This window comes from Sinocyclocheilus anshuiensis, unplaced genomic scaffold, assembly GCF_001515605.1.
Source record: "Sinocyclocheilus anshuiensis isolate Anshui unplaced genomic scaffold, SAMN03320099.WGS_v1.1 scaffold1751, whole genome shotgun sequence".
Taxonomy (NCBI): domain Eukaryota; kingdom Metazoa; phylum Chordata; class Actinopteri; order Cypriniformes; family Cyprinidae; genus Sinocyclocheilus; species Sinocyclocheilus anshuiensis.
This window is the reverse complement of record NW_015552657.1, coordinates 33,952-44,695: the sequence shown is the minus strand read 5'-3', so window position 1 is coordinate 44,695 and position 10,744 is coordinate 33,952. Positions and strand designations below refer to the sequence as shown.

Sequence of the window (10,744 nt, the reverse complement as noted above, 5' to 3'; positions counted from 1 at the left end):
TTTATGCATGTGTATTTTATTCACATCTTATTTTTATTATCTGTGTGTTGTTGTTGTCTCCGTGTACTGGAAGCTTGTGACACTATAACAAATTCCTTGTATGTGCAAACATACTTGGCAATAAAGCTCTTTCTGATTCTGATTAAAAGTGTATGACCGTGGAGCGGATATGGAGATGATACGTATTTATCTTCTTAGATATTTGTCTTCCTACCTCTATAAATGTAAACAGATAGACATAAAATTACTGTACAGTATAGGACGCTAAGTGAGAGAATCAGAGGGGAGGGAGGCAGATCTCAAAGAAGATTTTAATGCCATCCACATTTTGGATATAGTCAGGTGCAAAAACAAGTAGATTACTTTGTTGTCTTGCCTTGTATACTTCCTTTGCATAGCCTGTTTGTCACTGATGGTTTTACTGTTCTAACTAACAATAGGACCTAGGTTTAAAAATACCAGAGACCTTTTTTAAGTCTGCAAGCATTTCAACTCAGTACTTAAGTATATGGTGTGTGATTATATGCTTAAACTTCATTCAGTGACAGTTGAACACAAACAGTCTTACCGGTGTATTCTCAACATCATTTTCATCTGAATCTGTATATCTTGATGGTGGGACTGAGGCCCTTTTCTTAGGCAGTGTCTTGTTACTTTCATCAGACTCCAACCCCAGAAATTTCTTAATTTTACTATTAGTATGAAATCGATTGTCTGAAAAAAGTTCAAAGTGGGAGTAGAGATCAGATTAAGGCACTTCACAGTACAGAAAACAATATTTTAAATTTGCTGCATGTAATTATTCCTGCGCATATTATTGTCAATGGGAGTAACAAAACTGCCATAACAACTTTACACATCACAACAGCTTCACATTATGTATTGGACCTGACACTGTAAAAAAAAAAATCCATTAGATAGGTCTACTTACTGCTCACAAACTTGATACACTGGCCAGCCATGTTTTGACTTTTTCCCTTTCTGCCACTCCACAGCAGCTGAATAGTCAGTTTGTGGGTATCCATCATCATCCAGCTTGGTGTCATCATATTTACGTATGGCATTGGTTTTTACCTCGCTATACATCCCAGCATCCTCCCCACTGACCCACTGGACCACTGCAAACTTTCTCATCACACCTTGGGAATTAAAAGAGGGTTGCTTGTAGTCCATTTAGATTAATGCATTTAAGACTGTTTCATTATTCACATGGTGTCTTGCGAGGTTGACTGACATAATGGCAGACATAATGCTAGGTCAACTTAATGTGTCAGCTGCATGCAAGTTAGCTGCAGAGCTTGTGGAAGATAAGTACAATGGATAATATTTTAAAAATAAAAGTAACAATGTTATCGTTATAATACCAATACAACATAAACTAAAAATAAATTAATCCAGCTAACGTTAGCTAAATACACGAAGAAAGGTCTATGTCAAATTTGTTGCAGAGAATTCCTGGATAAGGCTCCAGTTACTAGCTGATAGCAAACTAACTCTTGCAACTGTTTTCTGATAGGTTAGCATTAACAAATTCGGGGAAAAAAAAACTATTTTGCTTATAAATTGCTAAATACACAAACCTGAATCAGCACCGCTTCCTGAGTAATCAATACAACAAGTGAAAATTATTCCTACCTTAGGATCCTGGTGACGTTACTGAAGAAATCAATCTGTAAACTCCGAGCTGTTGACGCAATGTACCGTTTTACCGCTCTCTGGGTGCTTGTCCAAATTAGGTTTTTCATTGGATCCCGCGAAGCAGTTCAAACATCAACCAATCGGTGTATTTTATAGTCTCTTTTTACATGGACTTGCCTACATGTAGGTAGGTGTTCAAAAAAAAGACTGCTTTTAAATTATACAGAACACATGCAGAACAAATGCCGAAACGAAAAGCGTATTGCTTTCACAACTGCCAAGAAGAAGAAAGAAAGATTCCTCATCGTACACGGACCAGGTGGAAAAAAAGGTAAAAAAGGTAAAAAGGTGTATATATATATATATATATATATATATAAATTAAATATATTATGGCTGTCGCGATTAACATTAAATGTGAAAATGAATGAAAATTGCAAATTCGCAAAATTATATTTAGATCTGCTCATCAGATAGCTTTTATGTGTTGTTGTTTTTTTTTTTTTTGCAACGTTGAACTTTTTAACCAGTCACACACATTTCTGTTGACGTTTAGATTAATCAGCAGTGGAAACGCAGGAGTTGAGTGCACATGTTCACTGATGGAATTCTGCTCGCTCGCGACGCAAATTCCCTCATCATAAACAAAGAAACACAAAACGTTTTATGTGCTTTATTAATCGACATTAATAATCACTATTAAAGCAATAATTGACAATAATGATTGTTATACAATTTTGCAACCCTATTACTTCTTAGGTTTTTTTTATGTACAATTTATATAAAGTTTTAAACAGTTTGTTGTTATTGGTAACAGTTTTAAGTATTCTGATTGATTAAATTAACTGGTTAAATGTAAGTATTTTACATTAAATACAACATGGAAGCAATTAATAAGGTGATTATCAAATTTGCCCTTACAAATGCAAATAATTGCCCTGGAAACATTGCCTCTTAATGGAAAAGTTGATTTCTGACCCTGAGCCACTGATCTAGACTAATGGTAAAGTAGTCTAGAGTTATGAAGCTGTGTCTTTCATAATGCTGTGTCTGAAATTGTACAGGAAAATCGAAAAATATCTACATGACTTGAAAGGGGAAACTTTCTGGAGTGACATTAATTATGTAAGTCCTAAGTAAGAAAATATATCAGACATTTACAAAGGAAACATGAGGCTATTTGTGGGGGGTATTGCAAATTGATGTGCTAAAAGTTTTATAGTGCCCAATTAAATTGAATGGTTTCTCGTCTTTTGAAAAGAAAATCAACTTTATACACCTTTAAATTGACTGTTCTGTTTTCTCCCTCTTTTGTGTATTTACTTTTGCCCTGTCTTAGAATGATGTTTTGCACTCACCAAAGGGGACTGAAGAATCCACCCCCACAGATACAGGCCTCCAGGTAGACATTTTGGAGTAAATGGTATTAATCTATTGATATAGGCCTGTTTTTGTTTCTTTCACATAATTGAATAATGTTGTCGCCTCTTTTAGGACAATATACTGCTACAACCAGAGACCACAAGAGAGTCACCATCCATAGAAAAACAGGTGAAAAGTTTTGTTTAAATGTCATCCAGCTGTCAGTAAGACATTTGGATACTGAAGATTACCAAAGGCTATTCTTTAGAATTTTATGAATTGATGTATTGCTTTATTTTAGGACATGTCACACCTCCCCAAAAGGAAACAACAGTCACAATCACCGAACACTAATGTGAGATTTCTTAGATAAAAAAAAAATATCCAAAAATATTCTTGGTTAAAAATATCCAACAGTTAATACTTTAATCTGTATTTCTTAAATGGCATTCTCTTTCATATTCACATTTATTAGTTCATTTTGTCCCCTCATCCAGGTCAATCTATCACTGAGGACAGGGCAGCCTATATCCAAAGAAATGCAGTTAACAAGACCTATTTCTACTTTAGTTTATATATATTTGCTATTAATAGTTCAAATTATATATATTAAAAAGTCGTTCTTTTTAGGATGACAGCCTGATGTCACATTCACCAGAGACTGCAGAAGAGGAGAATTCATCAGAAGTGCAGGTAAATGAGAAATTTATTCCAGACTATATGTAAATCAGGAATGTTGTATGTAATTTAGGTTTACATTGTGTTTTACGTGCATTGTCCCTAAATGTGTAGAGATAACTGAATTTGAGATGAGCTCTTAATTCAGTGCATAGCATAATACAGTGTTGATGAGTTTAAAAACAAGAATATAGCTGCAAGCAGCGATGGCGGGCCCAAGCCATCAATGCAAATGCCACCCCGGTGGCATCAGGAAAACTGTGCATTTACAGTAACCCTCTGGCAGTCTGGTTTTAAGGGATACAACAATTAAAGGGTTAATCCAAACCATCAAGACTGTGAAACACACACAGAACAATATATAAAACTTTAGTAACACTTTACAATAAGGTTTCAGTTATTAACATTAACTATGTTAATTAACATGAACAATAATTACATAGCATTTATTAATGTTAGTTAATAATCAAAGCTTAAACATTATTAAAATTTAGTTTTATCTGTTAATGGATAATGCACTGTGAATTAACATGAATATTTTGATTAACATCAACAAACATTAATAAATGCTGTGAAAATATATTGTTCATTGTTAGTTCATGTTAGTAAATGCATTTACTAATGTTAACAAATGAGACCTTATTTTAAAGTGTTACCAAAACCTTTAATGATTTAAAAGCAATTTTTAACAATTTTATTGATCTATAATATTTGTGAAATATTTTTGCCTTCATTACAGCTTAGTCTTCATCTGTGAGCTGAACTGTTTTACTGTTACATTCATGAGATGATGGAATTTCAGATGAATGTCATGTCACGGGATGTCATAGGTCAGTATCACATGAGTGTAAAATTATTATTTGCAGCACAAAAATGTATAAGTCCACGTTTATGCATCTTTGGGTCTTTTTTATGTTCTAATGAACATAATTATTAACATAATTATATAAAATTATGTTGTCAGTGCCCTACAAATTAACTGGTTCTAGGACATTTTTGTCCCTAAAACTGACAGAAAAGGATAAGGCCTAAGACATTTCTTAAGCTGTAATGCAAAACAACAACAACAAATAATACTGATTATTTTTTTCTAGTGATTAAAGAGATGTTTAAAAGTATCTCTCTCTCTCTCTCTCTCTCTCTCTCTCACTCACCCCATCACTCACCCTCACACTCAACACACACACACCCCCACCCACCGCACACACACTCATAGAGGTAGAGTGAGATCAGATATCTGATAGTTTTTAATTTTCTTTTATCCACAGAGCTTTGTAAAGTCATGAAACTAATCATATTTCCTCAGAATGACTTGTTTTGTGTATGTAAAAAGTTTTGAAGTGTTTGGAAGCTGCACTTTAAAGATTTAAGAAGATTACTGCTATCTTTTTTTACTGTTAATTTAATAAATCACCATTGCAACACCGTTCAAGATATCAATATACTAAATTGCCAATATCCGGTCGCAATTTAGTATATTCAGTATATTGGCATCATGTAGACAAAGTTTGGTGTGAATTGCTTGTTTCTCCTGGATGGAGTATCTAAAATTACACTGCCTGATTTTTCCAAAAATCCACATTCAAAGCAAAATAGCTGACTTCCTGTTAGTCGTAGCTGATGACTGTAAATTAGAAAGTTGTCCGTCTTGATGAGAACAATGTATGGACCGAGTTTTGTGTCTGTAGCTAAAACTAACTCCCGAACTTTTGTCAAAAGGTGGCACTATAGAGTGCCTCCTCCACGCCCTTTTATGAGCTTTTGCCGGTGTCTGTCTGTCATTATTACTGATTTGTGTGTTGAGTTTCATGAAATTTTATGCATGTTATCTGCCTCAAAATCACCGGAAAAAATATTCAAGTTTGAAACATTGCCATGGCAACAGTATTTTAGATATTAATATTCCCTCAACAGTTTTACATCGGCTGTGTTTTGACATTATTCTGATGAAGTCTGAAGCACATTGAGTAAAAATAAGATGCTGAATTCAAAGTATTTTGAAAACGACACACTTCCTGCTGCCAGTTGGTGGCTCTATAACTTTGACTCCTAATAGTTACATCTATGCGATTGGCATCATACAATGAACAAACACCTGAAGTTTGATCAAAATCAGACAATGTATGTGGATGTTATTAGACACTTCCTGTTTCTCATTTCTCGCCATAACTTCATCCCCTCGCCACGGGTAAACCGTTCGAGATATCAAAAATTCCTTCGTAATACCATCCCCTATGTCTTGAGATCATGTTCACAGAGTTTGGTGGCAATCGGTTGGAAATCCTCAGATGAGTATATCAAATTCCAGAGCATGCGCTTTTTAAACAGCCCTGATTAGCCAACTTCCTGTTGGGCGAAGCCTATGAAATGCAGTGTGAAAGTTGTTCAGCTCAATGAGATCTATATGTGTACCGAGTTTCATATGAATATGTGCAAGTATGTGTGAGATATACATCAAGTTTTCAGACTGTGTTCCAGGGGGCGCTGTAGAGTCCCTGTGCCACGCCCAGGTCCCAGCCTCTGCGGCGTCCTAATGACCGCATATTCCAACGCCTTAGTGGCTTGGGTCCTAATAATCCTTAGAAAATCAATAGAATCAAATAGGAGTGATCATAATCAAGGTGTGTACCAAAAAAATGTATTACAGTTTAACCCTTTGAGCGGTACGGTCCCACATATGGGATTTTTATTTCCGTGCCCCTGGGAGTACGGTCCCACATATGGGATTTATTTAACTTTCGGTGACATCACATAACTGCCATGTTCAAACTGTGCTTTCACGCTTTAGCTGGCGCTGAGCCAGAGAGAGAAGTGCACTGCGCTTGTCATATTATCACAACTATGCAGTGTTTTTAACCACATAATGCATATTTTAGGTTTCTGACATTTAAATACACATAAGGACTAGTAAAACAATACATTTAGAGTTTGTAAAATACACATGTCTATGGCAGCAACAATAACAATTCATTCAAATTTAATTTGCCCATGTGTTTTATTCATATCATATACACATAGTGTAAGTAACTATAAAGTTCACTCTATTCTTCACCCAGTTCACCGGCCACTTATTACTTGTATTTCGGGAGAAACTGATGAATTCACGTGCTGTAAATCCGACTGACAGGACAGCGAGAACAAACATGGCGGTGCCCATCTCACGTTACAGATCACGATCAAGATAATTTAGAAAGGTTTTTAAACGTCAAAACACACTCATTTACACATATTTGTGAATCAGAATATCAGATTGTTCATGACATGGTATGCAAGTTTGTGAATATTTTAAATAAAAAAGGAAAAACAAAATAAAAGCGATCCATCTGTCATACAGTGTTATTGTGTCCGCCGTGTGTCATGTGACAAGCATGATGCGTCGCCATGGAAACAGTAAGGGGAAACGTTCTAAAATAACGGTCGCCTTAAAAAAAACTCACTCTGGGGGGACCGCTAGAATATTTTAAACTCACCACTGAAAGGGTTAAATGTTGATATTTAGGGCACAAGCCACTAAGGCTCAGGGCCCTAAATATCAACATTTAAACTGTAACACATTTCTTTTGGTACACACTTTGATTATGATCACTCCTATTTTGATTATTTCCCATTTGTTACAGAATACCAACCATGCCTCTTCAGGTTCCTCAAATGACCATGTCACAGATATCAGATGGCTGAACATCATCACATTTTCCCTGAAGCACAATGTAACAGGGGCTTTAATGGAGGACCTACTGAAGCTGTTAAGGTTATGTAGTGGGGATGCTGCAACCATCCCACATAGCAAATACATGCTAGAGAAGGCATTTAACGATTTTGTAGACAAATCGGAATACCATCATTATTGTGGTATTTGCAGCTCTTACATTGGCCTTTCAGTGTCTAAGGACAGTGAATTAAAATGTCAGATTTACTCATCAACACAAACTGTGAGACAAAGTTTAGAGTTGGGCCAATTTTTTATTTGTATACCTTTGAGGGATCAACTTAAAGTTCTTTTGGAGAATGAACCTATTATAAACATTTACAATGACCAAAACAGAGATGGAATAACAGATATTTCTGATGGGAAGTTGTACAAATATCTGAAATCAGTTAGCGATTCTTTCTTTTCCCTGTCATTCAATTGTGACGGAGTGCCTGTGTTCCAGTCATCTAAAGTCAGCATCTGGCCCTTACTATGCTCTGTTAATGAAGTACCCAGAGAGGAAAGAGATAAAAATGTCATGTGCCTTGTGGTTTGGGTCATCTAAACGACTGATGACTAGCTTCCTCAAACCTTTTGTGGAGGAATGCAAAAGTCTTGGACAAACGGGACTTCAGTGGCAGGATCCAGTAGATCACTCAATCAAAACCGCAAAGGTCTATGAATTATGTGCTATATGTGATGCTGTTGCACGACCTTTACTGCAAAATTTCAAACTGTTTAATGGAGAGTATGGGTGTGGGCACTGTCTTCATCCAGGTGTTCAAGTGAGAAAAGGCAATGGGACTGTGCGAGTGTATCCTGGTTTGGAGGTGATGCCAGAACTTAGAGATCACAACACAACTGTGCAAATAGGTGAGATTGCCAAAAATAATGAACAGAGCATTTTGGATATAAAAGGGCCATCTCCAATTGTGGACTTGCCCCATTTTGACCTGATCAATGGCATGGTCCCTGATTACATGCATTGTGTGTTACTGGTGGTTTGTCTGCAAATAGCCACTTTATGGTTTGATTCCAAAAGCTACAGTCAACCATGGTATATTGGTTTGAACGCTGCAAGAGTGGATGGAAATCTTTTCTCAATCAAACCTCCAAGCATTTTTTTCCAGAAACCCACAGTCTATTGCTGAGCGAAGGTTTTGGAAAGCTCACAAATGGCAGACCTGGCTTTTATGTTACAGTTTGCCAGTCCTGAAGGGGATACTTCCAAACAAGTATCTTTGCCACTGGGCTTTATTTGTGGAGGGTGTGAGCATTTTGCTAGGTTCAGACATTAGCCAAAAGGATATTGACTATGCTCATGAGGCTGTTGAGCTTTATGTTAAACGAGTTCAGTCTTTGTACGGCAAAGATCCGATGACCTACAATGTGCATTCACTCCTGCATTTGACTAGGAGTGTTGAGAATGTGGGTCCTCTCTGGGCCCAGTCTGCTTTCATGTTTGAGAACTATAATGGCTACTTGCTCAAGCAAGTAAAAAGCAGTAATGCAGTGCCTCAGCAGCTTTGCAAAAGGGTAGTATGGTCTTGTGCATTGCCAAGCATAGCTAAGGCCTGCTCATCTAATGATGTCTCACCTGAAATTAAATCATTCTACACAGATTTGACCTCCAGTAAACATCATGTAAGGAACTATGCTAGATATGACAGGGTGACTCCACTTGGAGTGCCAAAGATTAGGCCGGTGTCTGAAAATGATATGAATGCATTGCATGCATTACTAGTTGTACCCGGGACCTCTACTGGCATGTACTATAACAGAATAGTTGTCAATGGAGAGGTAATTCACAGCCAAATATACACAAAGACAAAGAAAAGGAACAACTCTGTTGTGATACTGAAAGATGGCAGTATTTTCAAGGTTTCATACTTTCTCTGTCAGTGATGACCAACATCACCTATATGCAGTTGGCAAATTTGGAAATTGTACAGTGCAGAAGCTGGTTCGAGGATGTACTCTCAAAATATCATTGACCTTTATGAAGACTGTACATTTTCCTACATGATTTGAAAGAGCAGTTGACAGCAATTACATTGTGAGACCATGTGTTTACATTAATTGTGAACAGTCTGGTCCTGTTGTTTGTGAACAAATCAGAACATGTTATTGTAAATGAATGAAGTTGAGTCAAATATGTTTGTACAACAGTGATCTAAAATGTTAAAAAATGAGGGGTTAAAAATTGGTTGGAATATATTTGACAGAAAGTCATTTTTGTTAATGTGATGAACTGTTGGTAGTGATATGCATAAGAATCACTTTGACATTGGAAAGTTTTATGTTAAACATAGAACTGTTGTATATAGTAAACTTAGTACTGTAATAAAGTTGTAATAAATATATTGTCATAAATGAAAATGAAATCTGGTGATGTAGGATTTGAAAGGAAAACTATATTGAAATGTGAAATATACAACTGTATCTTGTAGAATATACTCTAATAAAAAAATGTGTAATTAAAATGTGTGCTTGTCTGTGTAGTTTAAATGTTGTGTTTTATATAAGGCTGAAAATCAGTATACAGTATATGACAATGATTGACTATTGGCATAGGGCTCCACTTAGGACAAGATAAGACCAAGGGGATGAGTGAAGTACAGCCTTATACTGATTGGTAAACTGCACTATGTTTTATACACATCTCAAGAGATGTGGTGGACATTCATATTCAATTAGCATTCTTTCCCTATGTTTTTATATCATGAAAATCTATGAGGCTTTAGTCATATGTAGGACATATATAACATATATGATTGAAAATACATTAATATTATGCATTTTGTATATGTGGTTTTTGCAGCATATATCTCCCTTACAATATTCAGTTGGAACCAGGGATTGAAATGAACATTTTCACTCACCAGCCAATTTGGCTACTAAATGTTTAAGTTACCGGCCATGCATAACTTCTACTAGGAAAAAAAAAAAAGACAGAAATAAACCAACAGTTTAAGGCTGTCTACACTGGGCGTGACAAAGCAACCGTTGCAAATCATTTTGTGTCAGTACTCTCAATATTTTCTGGGATTTTATCGATAAAGATAATTAGACGATATTTTGCTGAGTGTGTTATTGTGCTGATATCTTAAGGACTACTGTGGACAGCTAACTCCTAAAGTTTTTGATATTCTTCATATTCTGTGTGGTCAGTTCACAGCAGTGATAGAAATGAATATTTTCCAATAAGTTTAAATTAATTTTGACCTTTTATGGGCATTTTTACCTTTATAAAGCGTGTACATCTAAAAGTGCGTTTTTCTAAAAGTGTACATCATCTTTTGAGTCAAATTATTACATTTAATCAGTCAATTATAATAATAATACATTTAGACTGTTACTAAAATGAAATCAGTATCA

General features: G+C 35.8%; 1 long non-coding RNA gene across 1 annotated transcript; it reads left to right on the top strand.

Annotated features, from left to right (window-relative positions):
• The first annotated feature begins 2,700 nt into the window (after nucleotides 1–2,700).
• On the top strand, nucleotides 2,701–3,545 carry LOC107667277 (uncharacterized). The gene is made up of 5 exons (XR_001631771.1): nucleotides 2,701–2,763; nucleotides 2,978–3,040; nucleotides 3,133–3,189; nucleotides 3,325–3,355; nucleotides 3,498–3,545. It is a non-coding gene; the product is annotated as an uncharacterized LOC107667277 (long non-coding RNA).
• The last annotated feature ends 7,199 nt before the right edge of the window (nucleotides 3,546–10,744 follow it).